The 23,397-nt window shown below is 49.7% G+C and overlaps 1 long non-coding RNA gene across 1 annotated transcript; it reads right to left on the minus strand.

Moving 5' to 3' along the window:
- Positions 1-595: 595 nt before the first annotated feature.
- LOC135819256 (uncharacterized) lies at positions 596-21,036 on the minus strand. Its single transcript, XR_010553882.1, has 3 exons — positions 20,969-21,036; positions 6,595-6,693; positions 596-640 (listed from the first exon to the last, which is right to left on the minus strand). It is a non-coding gene; the product is annotated as an uncharacterized LOC135819256 (long non-coding RNA).
- Between the last annotated feature and the right edge of the window lie 2,361 nt (positions 21,037-23,397).

Genomic DNA, 23,397 nt, shown 5'->3' on the forward strand with positions numbered 1-23,397 from the left:
GCTCTCTGTCCATCAGTCACTTCATCATTGCAATGTCTTTGAGTGAATTCATCAAGAAATCTAGAAAGACCTCTCCCATTCTTTTTCTCTCTCTCTCACCGTCACTCGCATTACCTCTTCACTGCTTTTCATTCTTTCACTGCTTTTCGCTCCTTCTCTCTCATCCTCCCTCTTGTTCCCTACTCGAATCGTGCGTGTTGATGTAACGCAATCTTGGGCTTCTCCTGTTCTCTCCTGTCTCCAATAAGGATCAATGCTACTCCAATTCACCCCCCCCCCCCACCCCCACCACCACACCTACCCACCACCCCCACAACCCCGCCTTTAGCATGTGAGATGTAACTATTACTTGTTATCATCCTGTTTGCGCTGAAAGATATGTTGGACCTAGGTGTCAGGGTGTTGAATGTTTCAGTACCCTGTCAGCCTTGTGCCTTGTCACAACTTCTAACTGCATTTCTATTTGATCTGGTTACATCGGTGGGTCATTACTCCCAACTCGTACCAATTATTCATTCCTCTCATCCATAAGCAAAGAGTTAGTATTCCTAACGATATGTTTTACCTTGATCAAGTCCAATGTTTGGGTTTTGAAGCGGGTTTGAGCTATCCTTCTGGCTTCCTCCACAATCTCCTTTGCCTGGATTGGAAACATAGAACCAATATTGGTATAGCGATACACTCTTCAGTGTCATCAATTTCACTAGTCACAATAACCATCACATATCCAAAATACCACAGAAAAACACACCCGCCATTTTACTTCTTACACCGTATATATATAGCACAGGTGCACAGTAAGAAATGATAGACCTTTCTGACACTGCTCAATACTTAACCAATTTAACATCATGCACAAAATAAGTTGCCATGACTAAAAGTGAAGGGTAAAAAGAGATGCACTGTACACGATGATGACACCCAGTATACATTGAAGTAGACAGTGAGGAAACAGACTAGAGAAGAACGCATGCTAGTAAAAAGGCGTCGCCGCCTGTTGGGAATTCCCTAGTAAAACAAGAATAAATAATAATAATAATAGTAATTCGACGACGAGACAATCATTTTTTGTTACATTGTTAAAGTAGTCCACATGTCGCTTCAGCTCGTCCTACTTATTGCCATATTAAAATAATAATAATAATAATAATAATGTTGAACGGTCTCTGCTGGGATGACGACTACACCATAGCTCAGTGGTTAGAGCATCGCTGGCTACAAGCGAGGGTCCCTGGTTCGAGTCCTGGTGGTGACGGTCAATTTTTCTTCAGACTTTTCCCGTTTGTCTCTTTCCCTCAAACCAGTTAATAATAATAATAATAATAATAATAATAATGACAGTTCGCATTTCACTCATTGCATGAGGTCAACGCATCTGTTAACAATTTCGAGCCAAGCAGCTCTATCAGAAGCAGATTGCACAGCATCCAGAAGCGACAGATTAATGCATTGTAAGTCTTTCTTGACAACGTCGATCCATCTCAGACGTGGTCGTCCTCGGGGTCGTCGTATGTCTGTTGTGTTGATTGACATTAGGAGGGCTTGGAAAGAGGACGATTCTTCGCCTTCCCTCACTACATGGCCGAACCACAGCAGTCTCCGTTGCCTGCAGACTTGGGATAGTGGGGTCTGCTCGGTTCTGGCATACAGCGCTGTGTTCGAGATTCGTTGTGGGTACATGATACCAATGATGGTACGTAGTTTCTTCTGGTGCCATACATTGACGACGTCGGTTAATGTTTGCGATAAGGTCCAAAGCGCACAATTATACAGCAAGACAGGCAATATCAGGCAGTAAAATAATAATAATAATAATTGTCTCTTTCCCTCAAACTAGTGAAAATAATAATAATAATAATATTAACTGGTTTTGAGGGAAAGAGACAAACGGGAAAAGTCTGAAGAAAAAATTGACTGTCACCACCAGGACTCGAACCAGGGACCCTCGCTTGTAGCCAACGATGCTCTAACCACTGAGCTATGGTGTAGTCGTCATCCAAGCAGAGACCGTTCAACGTTTTCTTCAGACTTCGTAACTCACACTTCCTATGAATCCACACAGGCGGGTGGGACGCAGCCCTCACTGTACCCACACACTTCACGTACAAACTAGCACGCGGGGAGCCCCAAGTCATAACATATTAACTGGTTTTGAGGGAAAGAGACAAACGGGAAAAGTCTGACGAAAAAATTGACTGTCACCACCAGGACAATATAATAATAATAATAATAATACCGCCTGTGTGGATTCACGGGAAGTGTGAGTTACGAAGTCTGAAGAAAACGTTGAACGGTCTCTGCTGGGATGACGACTACACCATAGCTCAGTGGTTAGAGCATCGCTGGCTACAAGCGAGGGTCCCTGGTTCGAGTCCTGGTGGTGACAGTCAATTTTTTCTTCAGATTTTTCCCGTTTGTCTCTTTCCCTCAAACCAGTTAAAATAATAATAATAATAATAATAATGAACAAAATGAGAACAAAGGAAATAATATAGCAATCAAGGTAGGGTGACACGATACAATGACAGCACTGGAATATCGAGGTGCGATTTCTCACAAAATTGTGCAGAAAACAAGGGTATACAAGTAAGAACTAAGCATGACAAGTGTGTATCAGCAACAAAAACAAAAAAGTGAGAACGAATGATAATAATAACAAGAATAAACAAGAAGGTGACAAAACACATTTAGGCACAAGTGGCAACAACGTTGCCACACTACACAAAAGAACATTATTTGAACAATTTTAGGGTAATAACACTATCTTTCTGGACACACAAATTCGGCTTATGAATGCGCTGACAAACAGCTTCCAAAACTTGTAACTGCAAAAGATAACCATGACGAGCACGGCACAAAACAGAAAAACAGGAATCAGAATAAGTACGACAACAGTCAGTACTAGAAACCAAATGATTGTATACTGAAGACTTGTTATTACGAGACGGACGCACACAATCTCGACTCACGCGCACACCCTCACACTCACTCTCACCCTCACTCAGCTCACCTTCTCCCTCACTGTCCGAATCAGAACCTGCTCCGTCATCCACAGCGGTTTGACTCTCTTCCTCACTTGCATCGTCCTGCGTCTCACCTTCACCACCCACGCCAACCGTGAATGCCGTTGCCTTCATGTCAGTCGTCGTCCTTTCCGATTGTTTCCTTTGTATTTTTACCGTAAATTCATAGGTCCGGTTGTAATCTGCTGTAGATCTCCGTGGTCTGTCATTTGCTGCTTTGTTTTGTGGATTAGTTGTTGTTGTTGTTGGATGTGAACCTGGTGTTGTTGTTGGATGTGAAGCTAGTGTTGTTGTTGCAGCCATGGTTGTTGGTCTTTCTGTTGAATCCAGCTCTGGTTCCTGTGGGACAAATCGACCGCCGCGGGTGCTCCCCACCAACACAGACCTCGAAGGAGGAGGGTCAGGGGGAGGCAGAGGTGCTGTCACCACTTGAGGCACAGCCCCATGCAAAGCACCCAGAGGCACAGACTTAGGCACACCCGAGGGCTGCACCAATGGCGGTTCCGCACGCACCTCCAAAGAGCTGCCAAGCTCAAGCCCGTCCAACACAGATGTCAGAGGGAGAGCGGCAGACAGCGGCAAGGAACTATCCTGCCGTGTAGGTGATGGGTTTTCCTAGGCCTCCCGCGTTTGGGCCTCTCAGGTTGCGCACTGGGTGGAAGGATGTGAAGTGGAGTGTGTTGTTTGATACGTGCGTTCAGGTGCTGAACAGTCCTACCAACATACCGACTAGCACAATGTCGGCATTCGAAGTTGTAGATAACATGACTGAGGTGGAGGGTTGGTAGGACGTCCTTCCGCACCGTGAACGCACGCATTGTTGTGAAGACTGGCACAAAATGTACTGCATAATAAGTACGACGGACGATAGACTTGACTTCGTGACACACTTTGATCGATTCCTGCCCCTTCCATGGCAAACATAGATAGACGCGAGAGCGAGGTGGACCAATCAGCACCGATTTCGGTTTCTGCTCCATGGACAGAAATGTTGTGCTGTGAAATGTTGACTTCTGTGTATCGTAAGCCTATGTTCACCGGTCAGTACATTGCCTTCGATTCATATTGTTCGTCTCAATACAAGGTCAACTTAGTTCGTAACCTCGTGGACCGTGCGAAACGTATTTGTTCGCCCAGTAAGCTGCAGGCCGAGCTCGATTTTCTTCGATCTGTTTTCTTGAAGAATGGCTATCCGGAATTCTTGTTGCGTAAGTTTCTGTCCATGGAGCAGAAACCGAAATCGGTGCTGATTGGTCCACCTCGCTCTCGCGTCTATCTATGTTTGCCATGGAAGGGGCAGGAATCGATCAAAGTGTGTCACGAAGTCAAGTCTATCGTCCGTCGTACTTATTATGCAGTACATTTTGTGCCAGTCTTCACAACAATGCGTGCGTTCACGGTGCGGAAGGACGTCCTACCAAACCCTCCACCTCAGTCATGTTATCTACAACTTCGAATGCCGTCATTTTGCTAGTCGGTATGTTGGTGGGACTGTTCAGCACCTGAACGCACGTATCAAACAACACACTCCACTTCACATCCTTCCACCCAGTGCGCAACCTGAGAGGTCCAAACGCGGGAGGCCTAGGAAAAACCCATCACCTACACGGCAGGATAGTTCCTTGCCGCTGTCTGCCGCTCCCCCTCTGACATCTGTGTTGGACGGGCTTGAGCTTGGCAGCTCTTTGGAGGTGCGTGCGGAACCGCCATTGGTGCAGCCCTCGGGTGTGCCTAAGTCTGTGCCTCTGGGTGCTTTGCATGGGGCTGTGCCTCAAGTGGTGACAGCACCTCTGCCTCCCCCTGACCCTCCTCCTTCGAGGTCTGTGTTGGTGGGGAGCACCCGCGGCGGTCGATTTGTCCCACAGGAACCAGAGCTGGATTCAACAGAAAGACCAACAACCATGGCTGCAACAACAACACTAGCTTCACATCCAACAACAACACCAGGTTCACATCCAACAACAACAACAACTAATCCACAAAACAAAGCAGCAAATGACAGACCACGGAGATCTACAGCAGATTACAACCGGACCTATGAATTTACGGTAAAAATACAAAGGAAACAATCGGAAAGGACGACGACTGACATGAAGGCAACGGCATTCACGGTTGGCGTGGGTGGTGAAGGTGAGACGCAGGACGATGCAAGTGAGGAAGAGAGTCAAACCGCTGTGGATGACGGAGCAGGTTCTGATTCGGACAGTGAGGGAGAAGGTGAGCTGAGTGAGGGTGAGAGTGAGTGTGAGGGTGTGCGCGTGAGTCGAGATTGTGTGCGTCCGTCTCGTAATAACAAGTCTTCAGTATACAATCATTTGGTTTCTAGTACTGACTGTTGTCGTACTTATTCTGATTCCTGTTTTTCTGTTTTGTGCCGTGCTCGTCATGGTTATCTTTTGCAGTTACAAGTTTTGGAAGCTGTTTGTCAGCGCATTCATAAGCCGAATTTGTGTGTCCAGAAAGATAGTGTTATTACCCTAAAATTGTTCAAATAATGTTCTTTTGTGTAGTGTGGCAACGTTGTTGCCACTTGTGCCTAAATGTGTTTTGTCACCTTCTTGTTTATTCTTGTTATTATTATCATTCGTTCTCACTTTTTTGTTTTTGTTGCTGATACACACTTGTCATGCTTAGTTCTTACTTGTATACCCTTGTTTTCTGCACAATTTTGTAAGAAATCGCACCTCGATATTCCAGTGTTGTCATTGTATCGTGTCACCCTACCCTGATTGCTATATTATTTCCTTTGTTCTCATTTTGTTCTTTAGTACAACGGTGATTCCTGAAGAGTGTTGTACGAAAACTTGTTTGAATAATAATAATAATAATAATAATAAGTGCCCTGGGAGGCTTGGTGGGGGAGACTCCTCAATGCCTTCGGACTGTGCAGGGAGGAGACCTGGCTATTGTGCAACAGGAGGCTATACAAGGTTCTATTAAAATACTGAGAACTATCCTTAACATGTAGATGCACCTCTGCTGCGTTTGCAGGTTCAATAGCTAAGAGACTTGAATAACGACTGATAAAGACTGATATTTCCTTTGTTACTACTCCCTTCATTGGTTGATGTATTTTGCCTGTCGCTGCAAATTCTTTATTATTGTTTTGATGTTGGAGTTCGGATTGAGTTTCTTTCCTTTCTTCCTCTTCCTTCAACTAGTTCTTGTCCCTTTGGTTTTTAGGTTTTATTTATTTATTTATTTTTGTTTTTGTTTTTTCACTTTCTTTTTGCTGTCCCACCCATGGAAATATTTCCCGGTGGGTCTGGCTTATCGCCTTCGAAAGAAGTGAATAAAGGAGAAATAATATTCTCTTACGCACTTAATCTACAGAAAGTACTCTTTCATCATACTCCAACCGGCTTCATGGAGATCGTCCATTTTATCCAACCTTAAGTAAAGCTACGTGTTTCAGGCAAAACAATCATATCAAACTGATAAGAACTTGTGCAGAGGAGGGGGGGGGGGGACTGGTTTTCAGAGCAAAGGTTTTCAGTGTAATAGAACAAAATCTTCTCAGACAAAACTGGTAGACCCATTCGTAACACAACCAACTTTTCTCAACTCTTACCTCATCATATGCAAGCTTGGTCCAGGTGACTTCCAGCAAGTAGGGTACACAACCTGCTTTCCCCCAGTACACTGCTTCACCAAGAGGAGTTCTCCCATCCTACACAGCCATAGCAGCAACAACGAAACCGACAATCATGTTGATATCACGAGTACCTGTACCTGGAATTAATGACAATTGCCATATCGTGGAATGGATGAATTCTGTGCGGTCAACATCAAGCATTCCTTTCCTATATCTCTGAAAGCAATGCTGCCATATATAACCAGAACGATCGGCAATAATTACGGTATTCTCGTGCTCTTCAATCACGTTTTAAAATTATGTTGTGCTGTATTTTCTAAAAGAAACTATTCCAACCATGTTTTACACAGAGATATAATTGGGTGTCTTGTCCCGTAGAATGATTCCTCTGTCTGTATGAGAGCTGCAAGCCGCATGATGAACTGGAAGATTGTGACTGCCACCCCCCCCCCTACCCCCCCCCCCACACCCTCCCACCCCAGGTACTTTTCTCATGTTAGGCAATGTTAGCCTGATGGAGTTTTTGCCGTAGATATTTGTGTAGTCTTTCCCGTGGCTCAACTGTAGACCCGTAAATCAAGTGAACCTTCGGCCATTGCTTGCTACTAGTGTGGGTGGCTAAAACAGAGTTTTTTTTATCTGATACAAGCTTCAAAATCACCATTCATTACAAAAGAGTTAATTACAAGCACGCCCGCGTGCGCACAAACTGTTGAAACACACACACACACACACACACACCTGTCCTGTCCTGTCGATCCACTGCCACAAGGGTCACGTGGCCCCTGATGTGTATGGTGACGTGATGCATAACGTCACGTCACCATACACATCACACGTTCGTAGCATTGGGCGTTCCGACAAAGTTTCGGTCAGATGGTGGTCCTCAATTTGCCTCCAAGGATCTCGCCGACTTCATGACCCGATGGGGCGTTGAGCACTTCTTGTCCAGCCCCCATTTCCCACAGTCGAAAGGCCACGCTGAGTCCGCCGTTCGCGCTATGAAGCACTTGGTCTCGAAACGCACGCACCACGGCAATCTTCAGGATGAGGCCTTCGATAGCGCCTTGCTGGAGTGGCGCAATACCCCTAATGCAGCGGGCGTGTCTCCCGCCCAGATGCTATTCGGACATCCGCTGCGTACACTCGTCCCGGCTCATCGACGTGTATTTGAGCCTTCATGGAACGCCGCTCAGAAAGCCGCGTCCGAGTACGACCGATCAGCTCACCCACTCCAACCCTTGGCTGATGGTTGCCAGGTCCTGGTACAGAACCCTCGCACCAAGAAGTGGGACCAGGTCGGCACAACCATCTGTATTGGTCGTACCCGTAGTTACCATGTCCGCCTTCCAAGCGGCCGCGTGCTCTGGCGCAACCGCCGGTACCTCCGCCCGGTGCCGCCGCCGTCAGCCTCCGATCTTGGTCAGTCTCCCAGCTCGAACAACTCTTCGGCACTCCTCCAGACTGCAGAGCAGACACCTGGCCCCTCTTCGGATTCCTCGATTACCGTCCGGCCGCGTAGCTCCCGCAGCAGCAAGCAACCACAGCGTTTAGATCTGTAGACTTGCAGTATAGTTGATCGTTTCTGTTTTCATCTTTATTCCGTTACATCTGTCTCTTTTTATATCTTCAAACTGCAATCATTTTCTCTGCTCTTTCCATTTCTTGCAGTTTGGGAGAGGGAGTTGATGTGTATGGTGACGTGACGTCATGCAAACCGCTTTGCCGCAGGTCAGGGCAACCCTGCCCGTGAGCTCATATTATTCGTTTGAATTTCTTGAAGAAGTTAGTTGTTTGTCCCAGGACTCCCTGTGTTGTCTGAGAGTGAGAGTTGGACACGCAGAGCGTGAGGCGAACACAACAGCCCCTGGAGGGGCAACGGAGAGAGAAGAGGAGAGGCGTCCGGGACACAAACAACGAGAGGTCGCCAGGATTCAGGTCACCTACGACTGTTACCACGAGACTGACGTATGGCCGGGGAGAACCTGAGCAGTGGTGTCTATTCCTGCCCTGGACCGAACGGAAGCAGCGGTCGCAGGACGCACAGTGCGCGCCACAACATGGCTCCACTGAGGCTGGGGACTGAGCCACACACTTGTGACGGGCAAGGCCACCACGGCTCAAGAACCGATGGCCGCAGCGATCACACGGACATGCTCCACGCTGTTCATTCACTGGCTTCGCACGCTCTGCAGTGCACTTGCGCCTGGCACGATCCTGGGTGCGCGAGAACGTCCTCTTGCAAACAGCACAGTTGACAGGAGCAGCCGCACTCCTAAGGACGCTGTGTAAAGAAGATGCACCAGCATCTGTTGAGGTGTACACGGCCCTCCACTCGACCCGAGACTCCCGTGCAGTTGCATACCAGCTACCATATACGCCCCGGGACTTGAGGTCGGACACTGCACAGTCTTTCCAGCGGCGCCGAGGACCATGGGCCGGGCGACGAGCGTGCTTGTCCCGGATAGGAGCTGCCGCGGCATCCTTTCTGACTCAATTCGGACCACATGGCCCAACCACTCCAGCCGGCGGTTCGCAACCTTGATATTGAGAGGCTCGGGATCACCCCACAGTTTCAACAGTTGCACGTTGGAAATGTGGTCCTTCCAGCACTGTGAACGGGATACGCCAAGAATCGACCCCACACATCTCATGTGAAACACGGGGACAGGCGCTGAAAATCACGTTGGAGAGGTGTCCAACACTCGGAACTGTAAAGCAATAGCGACATCACGCCATTGTTGAATACGCATCTCTTGATGTGGATATCCAGGTGTCGGTTGTTAAAAACGGAACTCCTCAATGCACCACAAGCCCGTGAAGCGCTGGCTATACGGGCATCTACGTCCAAAGACGATCACCCGCCACACTGGATGATGGAGCCCAGGTACTTAAAGTCGGGGACGCACTCAATATCAACACCCGCGAGCTGCATAGACGCACAGTCCTCTGCAGAGACGCGGGAACCGGCCATGAGAAGCTTGGTCTTTGAGGAGCTGACCGCTAGCCCAAACTCAGCCGCGACACTAATAAAGGTGGACAAGGCAAGCTCTGCACCATGCTGCGTAGTCGCGAATAGAGACGAATCATCGGCGAATTGGGATTCAGTGACAACCACGACGGGATCAGTACGGCGCGTCTTCCGATACAAGTTGCAATCACCATCATGAGTCATAAACTCAAATCCAATACCAGGGATGTCTTTCACCGCTCCATGCCACTTGACGACGACAGCCCACATGAAGATATTGAACAGCACTGGTGCCATGTTGCATCCCTGGCGCAATCCATTGGGCACACTGAAGGGGTTCGCTGTGATACCTCCCACGCGAAGCGTGGCGAACATCTCTGAGTGGAAAGAGCGGATGACCTGCAACATTGAGTTAAGAACTCCAGCATGTGCGAGCACTCGCCACAAGCATTCACGTGGAACAGAATCATAAGCCTTCCTCAGATCAATGAATATGAAGAATCCCTTGGTGTTGTGTTCGATGGTCTTTCCCCACAGCTGTCGCACACAGAAGATTATTATTATTATTATTATTATTCACACATATCCGCCAGATGAGTACGCGTGGCCCATGCACCATGGGGACCCACGAATACAAACCATCATATGTTCCCTCAGCAATACAAGCAAGCAAGCACGCAAAGATAAATGAGAGCCCAGGCAGCGAAAACAAAACGAAGAGAGATGAGGACAAAGGCAACGAAAACAATTCCAAAGCATAGCCAGGGATTGAATGTGTGCATCTGGGTACGACAGTTAACACGGCTAGTGCAGCCGTACAGAGCGCAGCAGCATGTAAATACAAAAGCGCCACAGCAGCAGCAGCCAAGAGTGTGCAAACACTAAAAAAGAAGATCAGTCCATGAAAAAATTATTGTCGCCACAGGTAGACATCTCCGGCAAGAATGCATGCGTGCGCACAAGTAGGCAGGCAAGCATGTCAGATGTAATCGTATTAGTATGGCCAGGCTAATTAACAGTGCTGTTTCGCAATGAATTCCATCGGCATTTATCATACGCCACCTTCCGAAGCTGGGCTAGGCCAGGTCGCGACAGAAGCACAAGCCCCAGCTTCTCCCGACAATCCAGTGAGAGAGTGGTTAGCAGTGTTGTTCTTGGTCTGCCTATCCTTCCCCGCAAGGCACCAGAAGCAGCAAAATCGAGAGCGACCTGTGGCGGTGCCCCTGATGGCATCCGGAGCACATGCCCCAGGAAGCTCCATCGCCTCGCCGCGATCTCCTTGAATATGGGTTGGGTGCGACAGCGGTTGTAGAGTTCCGTGTTTTTGATTATATTTGGATACTTTATACGGAGTAGCGAGTGGAGGTGACGGCGGTGGCAAACGTCCAGAGACGTTCTGAGTGCCTCAGCGAGGCCCCAGGTAGCGCAGTTGTAAAGCAAAATGCTTAGAACGTAGCAATTGTACAGCCTCAGCTTCAACGTTAGGGAGATCCCTGATGACTGTAGAAGGCTTTGCATCCGGCCAAATGACTGCGATGCCAGAACCATTCGGTGTTTGATGTCCTCGGCAGTACCAGCTCTCGATCCAACCGACTTTGCCATCCGCCATTCTTCTTTCCCTCTTTTTTCCAGGTCTGCATCGAGGTAGAAGTGGGTCCGTTCAGTTTTCGCGCCGTTGATCATCAATTGGTGTTCTGGCATCTTCAGCACGCATACGTCATGGGTTTGTTCAAGATTTTGGTCATTTTCATCGAGGAAGTCAAGATCATCTGCGTACTGAAGTTCAGGGATAGACGGTGCTAGGCCTGTACTTTCTCTTCGGAACTGATGTCTCAGCTGCTGCAGAACATGTTCAAAGTAGCACGTAAACAGGACAGGGCTCAGGCAATCTCCCTGTGGTGTGCCAATGCCAGATTGAAAGGCGTCTGCAGTCTGTCCGCATACTCGAACACTGAGCGTTGTGTCTACAAGCAGGGTTGAGACCATGGCTCGAGCATCAGGTACGCCAGGTACGGCCGCGTCTAAACCCACATTGAGACTCCGGCATAAATTCAGCGGCTATCACTTGATGGCGTGACTGAATGACACTAGCCAGCACCTTACCCACCACATCCAGGAGTGAGATCCCTCGCCAGTTATCGCACTTAGAGAGGTCGCGTTTCTTGGGCACCGGCATGAGAGTAGCATCAACCCACTCTTTCGGCGCGCTACTAGTACACCATACATCCTGAAACAGGCTCACTAGTCTGATATTGAGGGGTTCACCGCCGGCCTTCAGCATTTCTGGCAATATAACAGAAGCCCCAGCCGCCTTGCCGTTCCGTAGTTGTGCCACAGCACGGCTGACCTCACGCGCATCAGGAGGCCCATCAAATCCTTCAGCAACAGGAAGTTCAGGAACATAGTCAAGAGTGTTTAGTGTCCATGTGCTCTGCTTGTTGAAAACACCAGAGAAGTGCCCTCTCCAGCGTTGGCCCTTCTCCTCAGGAAGCTTACACATGTTCCCATTCGAATCAACTACTAGTATTGCGGAGGTCTGCACTGGCCGCAGTCCCTGATACACCGCCTTGAGGTCATGGATGCACTTCCATACAATTGCGCCATTGAAACTCGACTCAGTAGCTTCATGTGCCTTGGCCCGAACCCGAGCCGAGTCCAGCGCGCATGTGCCCTTGTGCTGGCCGCCTTAAACCCACAATAGGATGGGGTATCGCACTGCTGGCCATGGCGTACCCTGGAACTGTAGGCAGCCGATGATTACGGTCAGTTAGAATCAGCTGTAGCACAGGCATTGCCTCCAGAAACCAGTCCGGTTGGTATCGTTTAGAATGACCGAGTGTAGCAGATGCAGCCAAGTCCAGAGTGGATTTGATGACAGACCACTTGCTGTCCACGTCAGTTTCCTCTATCCATGCCCGCTCTAATTCTCCAGAAATAGATGCCTGACATATCTCAGCAGTTGTAGGCTCTTCCGCCTCCGCAGGGGTAGGCCGCACTCTTAATTGCGCGACATCGTATCACCGGGGGCCATTACCGCCGCTGCGCTTCGAAGGCCGCAGCCTTCCGGACAGCTCAAACACAGTTGGTGGTCGCTACCGCATTCAGCATTTCTGATCACAGGCACATCCAAACAGTGCCGGCGGTTCACATCTCGAACCAGAATATAATCGATGCAGTGCCATTGCAGGGTACCCGGGTGCTGCCAAGTGCGTTTGAGTCCCGCTTGGGGTACTAGGTGTTGGTAACACATAACTGGTTCATGGCAGCAAAGGACAACAGCTCTGTCCCTGAAGAGTTTTGGGGGTCCATGCCATGGCTGCCCCGGACAACATCGTACCACACGTCTCCACACAGGCCAGAGCCCACTCGCGCATTAAAATCCCCGAGTACTATACAATGGTCCGTTATTGGTGCATTACACAAAACGCCGTGCAGGTCGTCAAAAAATTGTTATTTGCTCACACGACTATCTCCAAAAGTTGGAGCATAGGAGCACACCAGGGTAAACCATTACGCAGATCCATCAGCTAGTTCAAACTTCAGGCGGCATGAGGCGACACGCGAACTCACCAGCGTCCAAATGCTACCTCCATTTTTCCAGGCGGCAGCTGCGTCACGATCCAACACCATTGCAACTCCCTCGCAACGACGACGGGAGCATTCATCCCCAGGTGGCGGACGTCCAGGGCTGAGCACCATGAATCCATCCACGACGTAGCTGTCACAGCCAAACCAATGCGCCTCCTGTAGTCCTGTCGCCCCTATTTTCAAGCTCTGCAACTCACTGACGACCCGGTGATTTTTCCTGTCCTCAACAACGCGACCAGATACAGCCGCCGTCTCTATCCTGCTGTCCCGCTCTACCAGAGACCTCACGTTCCAGCACCCAAAGCGCATATGACGACATCTCGTCCTCCCTCTCCTCTCGTTGACAAACTTCATAATGCGCGCTGAAAAAATACTCGGGGGCTTGTCAAACCGCGGCGAGTAGCAACGAAGGGCGCAGGCAGAGGTGATGGCATCAAACGCCGTCCCGTCCTCAACCCACGTCGACCCCTTCATCGAAAGCGCTCTACGAGCCCAAAGGCTGGCCACACATGCACGCACACATGCACGCACGCAGCCACGCACCCACCCACCCACCCACCCAGAGCGCAGAGTGGCGAGTTTTAAAGAGTGCCTGGCACATTAAGCACCGCCACCCTCGAGGAAAGTGGCGAGGCTAGCCGGCTTCTTGTTGTCTACGTCACTTGCGCTTGGTCCATTTTCTGTCTGCGTACAAGGGCATTGTACAGCTTGATATTGCCTACAGTCCATTCATTGGAAACTGGCACCCTAACTTTTTGGTGTCTCCTGCACATAGTTGTAGATATCGTGAAAATAACAGTACATCCTGCATTGTGTGACCCGTGTAATTACTCCTAGCCACATTTGAGGCCAGAAAAGTCCAAGAACAGGGAAAATGAAATTCAGCTAGGTTTTACCAAATTGGGCCAGGTATACCATAGCAAAATGTATGGAGAAGCAGATCCACAACCTAGATTTTTGAGATTTAAAGTGGGTTTTTTGATCCTGAATTCGGCCCAAATCGGACTTCCAAAGCAAGCGGGACAGTTTCTGATGAATAGACTGTAGGAGTTCTTGGTACGCCCCAGTGTAATCGCCAGATGTGGCGAGGTGCGACTTGGAATTTTGGAGAGCGGTTTTTGAAGACTGGCACGGCTAACCATTTTGAAAAAACTGCCCAAAGCAACGGTCCTGACCTGGTCCGATGCGAGCGACTCTGGTTGGGGCGGATTTTAGAAAATGGCAGCACAGTCGAGGCAGCCAGAGGAGAGTGGTCTAATGAGATTTTGCATGACCAAAGAAGCTCGATGTGGAGAGATTTGAGAGCAATCACGCTGATGCTTGAATAACTAGCACACAAATAAGAAGGAGGTATCTGCATTAACAGAAGCGGTAATCAGGCAGCTGAGCACAATATCCAGGTTGGCAGCAGAAGAGAGCATTTGCAACAGGAAGCCATGCGAATCCTCCAGGTGCGCATGAAGCATGGAATCTGCCTGATTGCCGAATGCGTGGCCAGAGAGCAAAATGAACTCGCAGACTATTATTCGAAAATAGTTGACACAGATGACTGGCGGCTGAGCCCGGCTGTTTTTGAATAAATCGAGCGTTTGTGAGGTCCCCATACCCTAGATTGCTTTTCGAAAGTCTGAGGACCAAACAGATAAAGCATTTCTGTTCATGGTGGTGGAATCCGGGATGTCATGCGATTGATGCTTTTATGGTTGATATTATTATTATTCACACATATCCGCCGGATGAGTACGCGTGGCCCATGCACCATGGGGACCCACGAATACAAACCAGCATATGTTCCCTCAGCAATACAAGCAAGCAAGCAAGCAAGCAAAGATAAATGAGAGCCCAGGCAGTTGATAGGTCAACAGAAATGGTGCGGCTTACACCACCGTTCCACCCAGTCCACCCAGGGTTTTGAGAATCTTAAACATGTTCTGCAGCTATGGCACGTAATGCTACCTCATGAGGAAAGCACGTTTCTGGAAGGTACCTGCCCTCACAACTTGCTGGGGGAGGGGCAAGCATTAATTTTCAGAAATGCTGGCTTTAAGACTGTGCATGAGGAATAACAGTTGCTAATTTGTGTACTGACACAATTGCTGTGGCTGTGTGGCGCGAACACATGTGAGTGCACGGTGCGCGAGGCATTGTCCTATGTTGGTGTTCAGGGAACATCGTTGCCTGCAGGCAGGAGGCAGATGCCGTTGACAATGTCATTGCTCGCAAGGTGGGTGGATGCTGCTGCTGGTGATGTCAATGACGATGTCGTAGCCCGCAGGGCGGGAAGATGCTGCTGCTGATGCTGTTGCTGACCAACATGGTGGCTCAGAGTCCCCATTGGTAATGAGCGCGTAATTCTCTTCAAGTGATGCTGATAGCTGCTGTAGATGCTGAAGCCAATGCTAATGCTGACGACGTCGCTGACAGGCTCCTCACATTATGATCTTGTGTTCATGCCTAGAGCTGAGGGCGGTTCAAACGCAGCCAACCCAGAAACTCATGAACCTATCCAGGAAGATTCCAGAAGTCATGCTGGCGAGTAGGGCACTGGGAACGGTGACCAAGTATTTGTCGACATTTCAGCGCTGGCAAGAGTGGGCTAGCAGACAAGGGATCCCGAGTATTCTTTTTCTTCTTGCTGTTGCTGCTGTCCCCGCAGAAGAGAGGGTTGATTGTTGTTGTTGATGTTGTGTGTGTGTGTGTGTGTGTGTGTGTGTGTGTGTGTGTGTGTGTGTGTGTGTGTGTGTGTGTGTGTGTGTGTGTGTGTGTGTGTGTGTGTGTGTGTGTGTGTGTGTGTGTGTGTGTGTGTGTGTGTGTGTGTGTGTGTGTGTGTGTGTGTGTGTGTGTGTGTGTGTGTGTGTGTGTGAGCTGCCCAAGGAGGCAGTTTGAAATTTTTCTGCTCCTGACTTTTTCTTGTTTTTCGAGTACTTTTGGGCGAAAGAGAGGCCTGGAGCGACCCCTTGAGGGTTGTCTCCAGGGCCAGTACGTAGACAGTGAGCTGCCGTCGACGGGAGCCACGTAGCAGGTTGACGAGGCGAGTTTTTTTGATACCGCCACCTCTTGCTGCGCCCGAAGTCGCCACTCACGGTGGTGTGACGAGCCCCCGAGTGGAATATCTCCATCCAGCTCCGAAAAGCTATGAAGTACGTCAAGGAGAGGGAGAAGAGTGGGAGAGAGGGACGGCGCTGCTTGACGTTTGGGTCGTGGAATGTTCGCTCCCTTGTGGAAAGGAGTGGCGGCGTAGCTACGGCGAGCGTTTCTGGCCGAGTAGCAGAGGACAAGAAATGTCGTCGTGTTGCTGCCGAGCTGCGCAGGTTGAGCGTGGCGGCGGCTGGATTGCAGGAGACACACTGGTTCGGCGATGACATTTATGTCGTTGACGGTTTTACTATCTTGTGTTCGGGTCGCCCCGTGCCTGGCGATGGAGCTCCGGGCAACAGACGAGGAGAAGGAGTCGCCATGGCACTCAATAAATTTGCAACAGACGCGTGGAAGAATGGTGGTTCGGTCTGGCGGGCTGTGGGCCCTCGTCTTGTCACTGCACGTCTCAAATTCGCCCTGCGTGGGGGAGAAGTTGCATGGGTGACGGTAGTCAGTGCGCATGCTCCGACTTATGCAGCTCCGCGTGCCAGTAAAAATCAGTTTTACGAACAGTTGCAGGAGGTAATAGCTGGCGTTCCTGACAGGGACTGCTGTATTCTGCTTGGAGACTTCAACGCCCGTGTGGGTTCAGGAACAGCTGACGATGGCTGGAGTGGTGTGCGCGGCTTGCATGGTTTTGGACAGTTGAATTCCTCTGGAGATGAGCTACTGTCGTTTGCAGCAATACATAATTTGTGGATCTGCAACACCTGGTTCCCCAAGCGGGATATCTTCAAGCGGACGTGGCAGCACCCCGGCTCTCTGCAGTGGCACTGCATCGACTATATCTTGATGCGTCAGGATCATCGGCGATTTTGCAGGGACGTGCGCGTTGTTCGCGGTGCTGAGTGTGGCAGTGACCACCAGCTGCTTTGTATAGTCTTTGAGTTCCCGCATCGCCTGGTGGGGGTTGCCCGATGTGGAGCGAGCCGGGGGCGCCGATTTAATGTCGGCAAGCTGCGGAGTAAGGCGGTGGCCGAGCATGATCAATCGGATTCCTGCGCATCCACGTTACAAGACGTCAACGATGTGGGACGTCGCCCCCCCCCCCCCCCCGCGCTGCGTGACCACCGCGGACAAGTATCGTGCCGCTTTATCTGCTGGATTGCGAGATTGCTGGAGCAGCGATGGTAGCGTTGGGGAGAAGTGGACCCATGTGCGCAATACCGCGGTTGCCGCAGCCGCTGATGTATTGGGCCCGAGCGAACGCCGTCAGGCCGACTGGTATAATGACAACTCTGCAACCATACAGCCCCTTCTGCGCGCCCGCAATGAGTGCTACGCGGAGTGGCTTGCCCACGGTCAGCAGAGGGGCGACACGTATTGGGCCAGCTTCGGGGCTGCTCGATCGCAGGCGCGCGCAGCCGTTGTAAATGCCAAAGAGGCTTGGATTTTGAATAAGGCACAGGAGGCGACAGAGGCGCGCTTCAACGGGGCAGTCGTCTGGAAATGCGTTCATGCTATCCACGCTGCATGTGAGGGATTAACTCCGTGCAAGACTTCCGCCATTAAGGACGAGAATGGAAACCTGTGCCAGTCGACTGAGGATCAATGCAAGTGGTTCCAGAGGCATTTCACAACTGTCCGGAACCCAGAGAGCTCGTACAACCCCGATATCATGGCTTGCGTTGAGCAGCGACCTGTAGTATCGAGCCTTGAAGAACCACCAACCATGCATGAGATCTCCAAGGCCATTTCTCGACTTCGCAATGGCACCGCTGCTGGTTCATCGAGGATACAGCCAGAGTTGCTAAAGTTCGGTGGCAAGGAGCTCAACAACAAGCTCATGGAGCTGTTTGGAGATGTGTGGCGAGATGGCTGCGTTCCGCGGGAGTGGGCGGATGCTACCCTCATCCCCATTCCAAAGAAGGGAGATTTGTCGCAGTGCGACAATTGGCGGGGCATTGCGTTGTTGGATGTGGTCGGCAAGGTCTTGGCGAGTGTCCTTCAGAGAAGGCTGCAGGTATTCGCAGAGAAATTTCTCCCTGAGTCCCAGTGCGGGTTCCGGCGAGGGCGTGGCTTCTCTGACATGATCTTCACCGTCCGACAGCTCATGGAAAAGTCAATCGAACATCAGGCCAAGGGATTTTTTGTGTTTATCGACCTGAAGAAGGCCTATGATTCAGTGCCCAGGGGTGTCTGTGGCAGGTCCTCGGCCGTGCGGGAGTACCAGAAAAGCTTATCAACATCATCCGGTCGTTCCACGACCCCATGTCAGCATCGGTGCAGTTCAACAACATATTATCAGACCCATTCAGCATTGGCAATGGTCTTCGCCAGGGGTGCTCTATGGCGCCGGTCCTTTATCTTTACGTGGGCCGTGATGACCCAGTGGCAACACCGCGTCAGGAGAGTTGACGGGGTTGGCTTCGAGCTCCGCTCAGCATACAGCAGCGATTTATACCGTAAACCCCGCCGTGACGACCAACACCATTGCCTAACAGATTCCCAGTTTGCTGACGACTCTTGTCTATTCGCTACGACTCGGTCTGGAGCGGGGGCAGCATTGTGCTGTCTTCACGAGGTGGCGTCGGGATTCGGCTTGACCATCAGTGCAACGAAGACTCAGTTTGTAGTTGTTGGCCCCGGCATCACGCCTACTGACCGCGCTCCCCTCCAACTTGGTCAAGCGGAGGTGGAATGCGTACCGCATTTCAAATACCTCGGTTCTGTAGTGGACAGCGGTTGCCGTTCGTCCCGGGACATCGCCGCAAGGATTGCCCAAGCCTCCAGGGCCTGCGGTGCTCTTCGGAGGTCTGTATTCTCCAATCCACATCTGCTGATGCACACCAAGCGGTGCGTATTCAATGCTTGCGTTCTGTCCCTGCTGTTGTATGGCTCTGAGTGCTGGACGCCCCTTCAGCATGACCTGCAGAAGCTCTCAACCTTCAGCATGAGGTGCATCCGATCCATCCTCGGGGTCTCTCGAAGCCGGATGTGGGACGAACACATCACCAACGAAGAACTGCTGGTGCGCTGGGGAGACTCCGAGACGATTAAAGACAAAATTGCACATCGGCGGTTGGAGTGGTTGGGGCATGTGGCGTGGATGCCGGACAACCGCATCCCAAAACAGGTACTGTTTGGCTCCTTCTTGCAGCGTCGCCCAGCACATGGCCCACGCCGCAGATGGAAGGACTGTGCTGTCCGGGATCTACGTGCCCGTGGCGTGGAGGCATCATGGTATGATGTTGCATGTGAGTCTCGCGCGGAGTGGCGCAGCACCTACCAAGAGCCTGACAATGTGCCTGAGCCTCCGCCCCAAGTGGTATGTACGGTATGCGGACGGGATTTTGCACGGAAAGGAGATATGGCTCGGCATAAGTGTCTGGAGGAGCGTGCGCGGCCTGTGTCTGAGCAGCGGGGCGCCAGTCAGTGCGGGCGGTGTGGGCGGTGGCTGAGAAGCCGCGGTGGCTTGGTCCGGCATGTGTGTGCCTCAACGGTGGATGCCGCAGTGCCACCTGGAACTACCGGAACGTCGGCACCGGCGGGGGGATGTTGTGCCGCGCATTGTGACGGGTGTGGTCGCTGCTTTCGCGGTGTCCGGGGACGGGGAAGGCATCGCTGTTCAAGGGTGGCGCATAGACCAACAGCAGAGGAGCGCTCAGCCTTCCAGCACGTGTGCATATGCGGCAAGCGGATGCGACTACCCGTGCACCTGGAGCGTCATCGAGCGTCGTGTCCTCTCTCTCTTTTCTCAAGTTTCCCAGTGATGGGATCACGTGACCCTTTTGCGGCAGTGACTCTACAGGACAGGACAGGTGTGTGTGTGTGTGTGTGTGTCTGGGTATGTGTGTGTGTGGGGGGAGAGGTGCGTGTGAGTGAGGTGTGTTAGGGGTGTGAGAATATATGGTGTGGCTGCACACAGGAGTGAGAAAGAGAGTAAAAAAGAACAGTCAAACTGGTCCTAAACTAAGACACCGCGCACAGCAGATCTCCGAGACGTTGGGCATCAACACATCGTTCAGCAACCGTCGCGGGCCAGGAACTACATCTTCCTGTTGCTCCAACCCAAAGAAAAAGAATCGGCATCCGAACTCCAATTGAAGTCCTTCATTGTCACTCCTGCCAGCACCCTTGCGGCATGACCCGGTTTCAGAAGTAAACACCACTTTGAAGCGAGTGACATCTTCTGAATGAAGAGTGTCCAACAAATTGCCCCGGGTACGTAACTTGAACAATGCAGCTGTTGACGATGGTCCAGCCGCACTCAGCATAGTGACGGAAACGTTTTTGACATTAAAATCTCTAGACTAAAATATGTCAGTGTCGAAAACGTTACGTTTGGCAAATAGAACCACCATGCAACAAATCCGACTCAATCGAGTCTACTCGAAACAGAGGACCGAAATGTCTAGCCGGCCAGAGCATAACCTGGAGCAGGAAGAAAGAGCCTTGGCTTTGGCACAACTTGAAGTGCGAGCACGTACATGTATATCCACATGCGTATGATGTACACATACATGAGTGCATACAACAAAGAAGTATCGGTCTGTGCTCAAAACAGAGGTTGGTTGGGTTACACGAAACTAAGGACTTTTTCGATGCGGGCTGATGTAGGGAATCTAGATTCTAGTCAGTCATTGGCCAAAGTTGCACACTCTTGCGTTATACACCCATAATAATTACACCGCCAGAGAATATTTGACTCACTTTGTTCTTCACGGAAACTGTGTAGGGTTGGAGATCTAGTAGATACTTGACGACTTCCAGGCGTCCATTCACAGCAGCAAAATGAATGGGAAGGTCACCGTCCTGTGTGCAGGAAAAGACACACAAGATCATACCTTCATATGTATTAGCTACCTGCAGTCTGTATCTTACATACCAGTATGATGTACAATCTACTGTCAGTCAAGGGATCCTAATATAGACTACTCTGATTGATCAGCTGGAAATGTTCCTCCTAGCTACTACCAGAAAATCTAATGCAACACAGTAGCACCTCGCTATGAATGACAGTGCCTTCGAAACACAAACACAAACACATACATAATATTTCTGCAATGGAAAAGTGACCTGCATGATATAGGGAATGTACCATGTAGTTTGTCATTTGTCAAATGTGCACACTCTTGGAGTGTGTAATCAGGACCAATACAGTGACAGAGACTGCTTGACTCACTTTGTTCTTTACGGAGACCGTGTCGGGTTGGAGATCTACTAGATACTTGACCACGTCCAGATGTCCTTTCCAAGCAGCGTGATGAACAGGAAGGAAACCGCGCTGTGTGCAGGTAAAGACAAAACAAGACATTCGCATGTGTTATCTATCTACAGTGTGTATCTTACACAATTATGATGTATAACCTACTGTGACTAAAGTTTTACATGTTATCTGTAGTTACCCAGCTCTAAGAATTATAAGCATGATTCTGATTAGTCATAACGTGTAAAAGTTAGCACAATAGTGACAGCTGTGGTACTTGTCGGGTCATGCTATGTATTATGCGTTTCTCTTGAGCACGTGTAACCCTTACATAACGTGTACACAAGTTACGTGTACCGCAACATGTACGCGCCCGCGCAGTACCTCTTACAGCTGGGGTCTGCTGATGCCACATTAAAAAATGGTTTCCTTTTCATATTGCCTGTGAATCAATAATACAATAGTATCATAATTCCTAAAGAACCTGAATACTATATGAATATTAAGTTAAGTCAGTTGACAAGTTGTTTGCCAGCAAGTACTGGAAAACCCCAATGCATGTCTCAACACCGGGCAGGGGACTGGCCAAAAGAAAAGACAATTCCCTGGAGATAATGACCTATGCTTTGTCCCCAAGATTTCCAAGAATGCAGGCTTGATCCTAAGTCAGTTGGTAAAAGGTTACAAGCCTGCTTCTCTTGGTAGCATTTGTACATGCCTCTGCTTTTACCACAGATGTGATGATATAGTTGTTTGCTAGTGAGTATATGCAGGGAGGGGGGGGGGGAGCCTAGTCAGTAACAGTTACTGACTTTACAGTTAACAGTTACAGTCAGTAGCAGTTACTGACAAAGTTACTAACTTTTGTATGCCAGTGTATGAAGGGGTCCAGCATATGGAGAAATTCAGGCGGTAAGAGCTTGGAGGCCAGTATTTAGAATTGTTTTTTTATAAGGCAGCCACAGTTGCTTGATATTGCTTTGTTAGCCAGAAGGTATTTATTATTTTTCAGACCAGTGTGCAGTTTTGGTGCTGAGTGAGCTTGTAACTGGGTCCACGCGGGTTTCTAATGATAGTGTATTATGCATGCCTCTGAATGAACATTTATGTGGTCATAAGCAGAATTAGCGAGGCGGACATTGCACTTATCAAAGACGAAATAGAACATTAATTCCCGTAGCTATGCAAAGTCCACACAGCTTTAATTCTGTGTTTGTTTGTTTGTTTGTTTGTGCCATCGGCATGCCTGGCGCTATCCTGTACCTGTCCCGTACGTACCGTACCACGAAAGACAGCCGGCCACAATATTCAAATAGGGCTTTCAAATGCAAGATCAGAACGTGAAGCAACTTGGAAGAATGAGTATGTATGTGAAGTGTATCGGGGAATGCATGGAGGGCGATAGTGCGGGTTCTAATCCTAGGTTATGTCTTGGAAAAAAATGGAGAAATGAACAATACATTATTTATAACATCCCTATCCATGTTTTGCCTAGGTCATCAAGGTGGTAGATGGTGTCGTATTACTCTCGAATGCAAAGAGAAAGGCTATTTCTTTCGCGCAGGGCCCTATGCTATGCTTTTTTTGGCTAGCTCATCATGCATGTAATTCGAACAGACAGATTTTTTGCAATGCAATGATGTAGCCGATCAGTTCGTTGTGGTATTGTTGGGCATTGTAGCTGTCATACTCGACGTAAAACATTATTTACATACACAAGCTCGGGGATCAAAAATCTCTTTGTCCCATAAGCTGCCACATACCAACTAAATACAAAACACCATGCACTTCACACGAGCTGACTTGCACACGTGGCCCTTTTCACGAACCCAGACAAAGGGATTGGTCTATTATAACGCATGTACAAAGTCAGTAGATTACACCCGCACCAGAGATGAAGGCGAGAGCTGTGGCTGAAGAACGGCAAACGGAA

This window comes from Sycon ciliatum, chromosome 6 (assembly GCF_964019385.1).
Source record: "Sycon ciliatum chromosome 6, ocSycCili1.1, whole genome shotgun sequence".
Classification (NCBI taxonomy): Eukaryota; Metazoa; Porifera; class Calcarea; order Leucosolenida; family Sycettidae; genus Sycon; species Sycon ciliatum.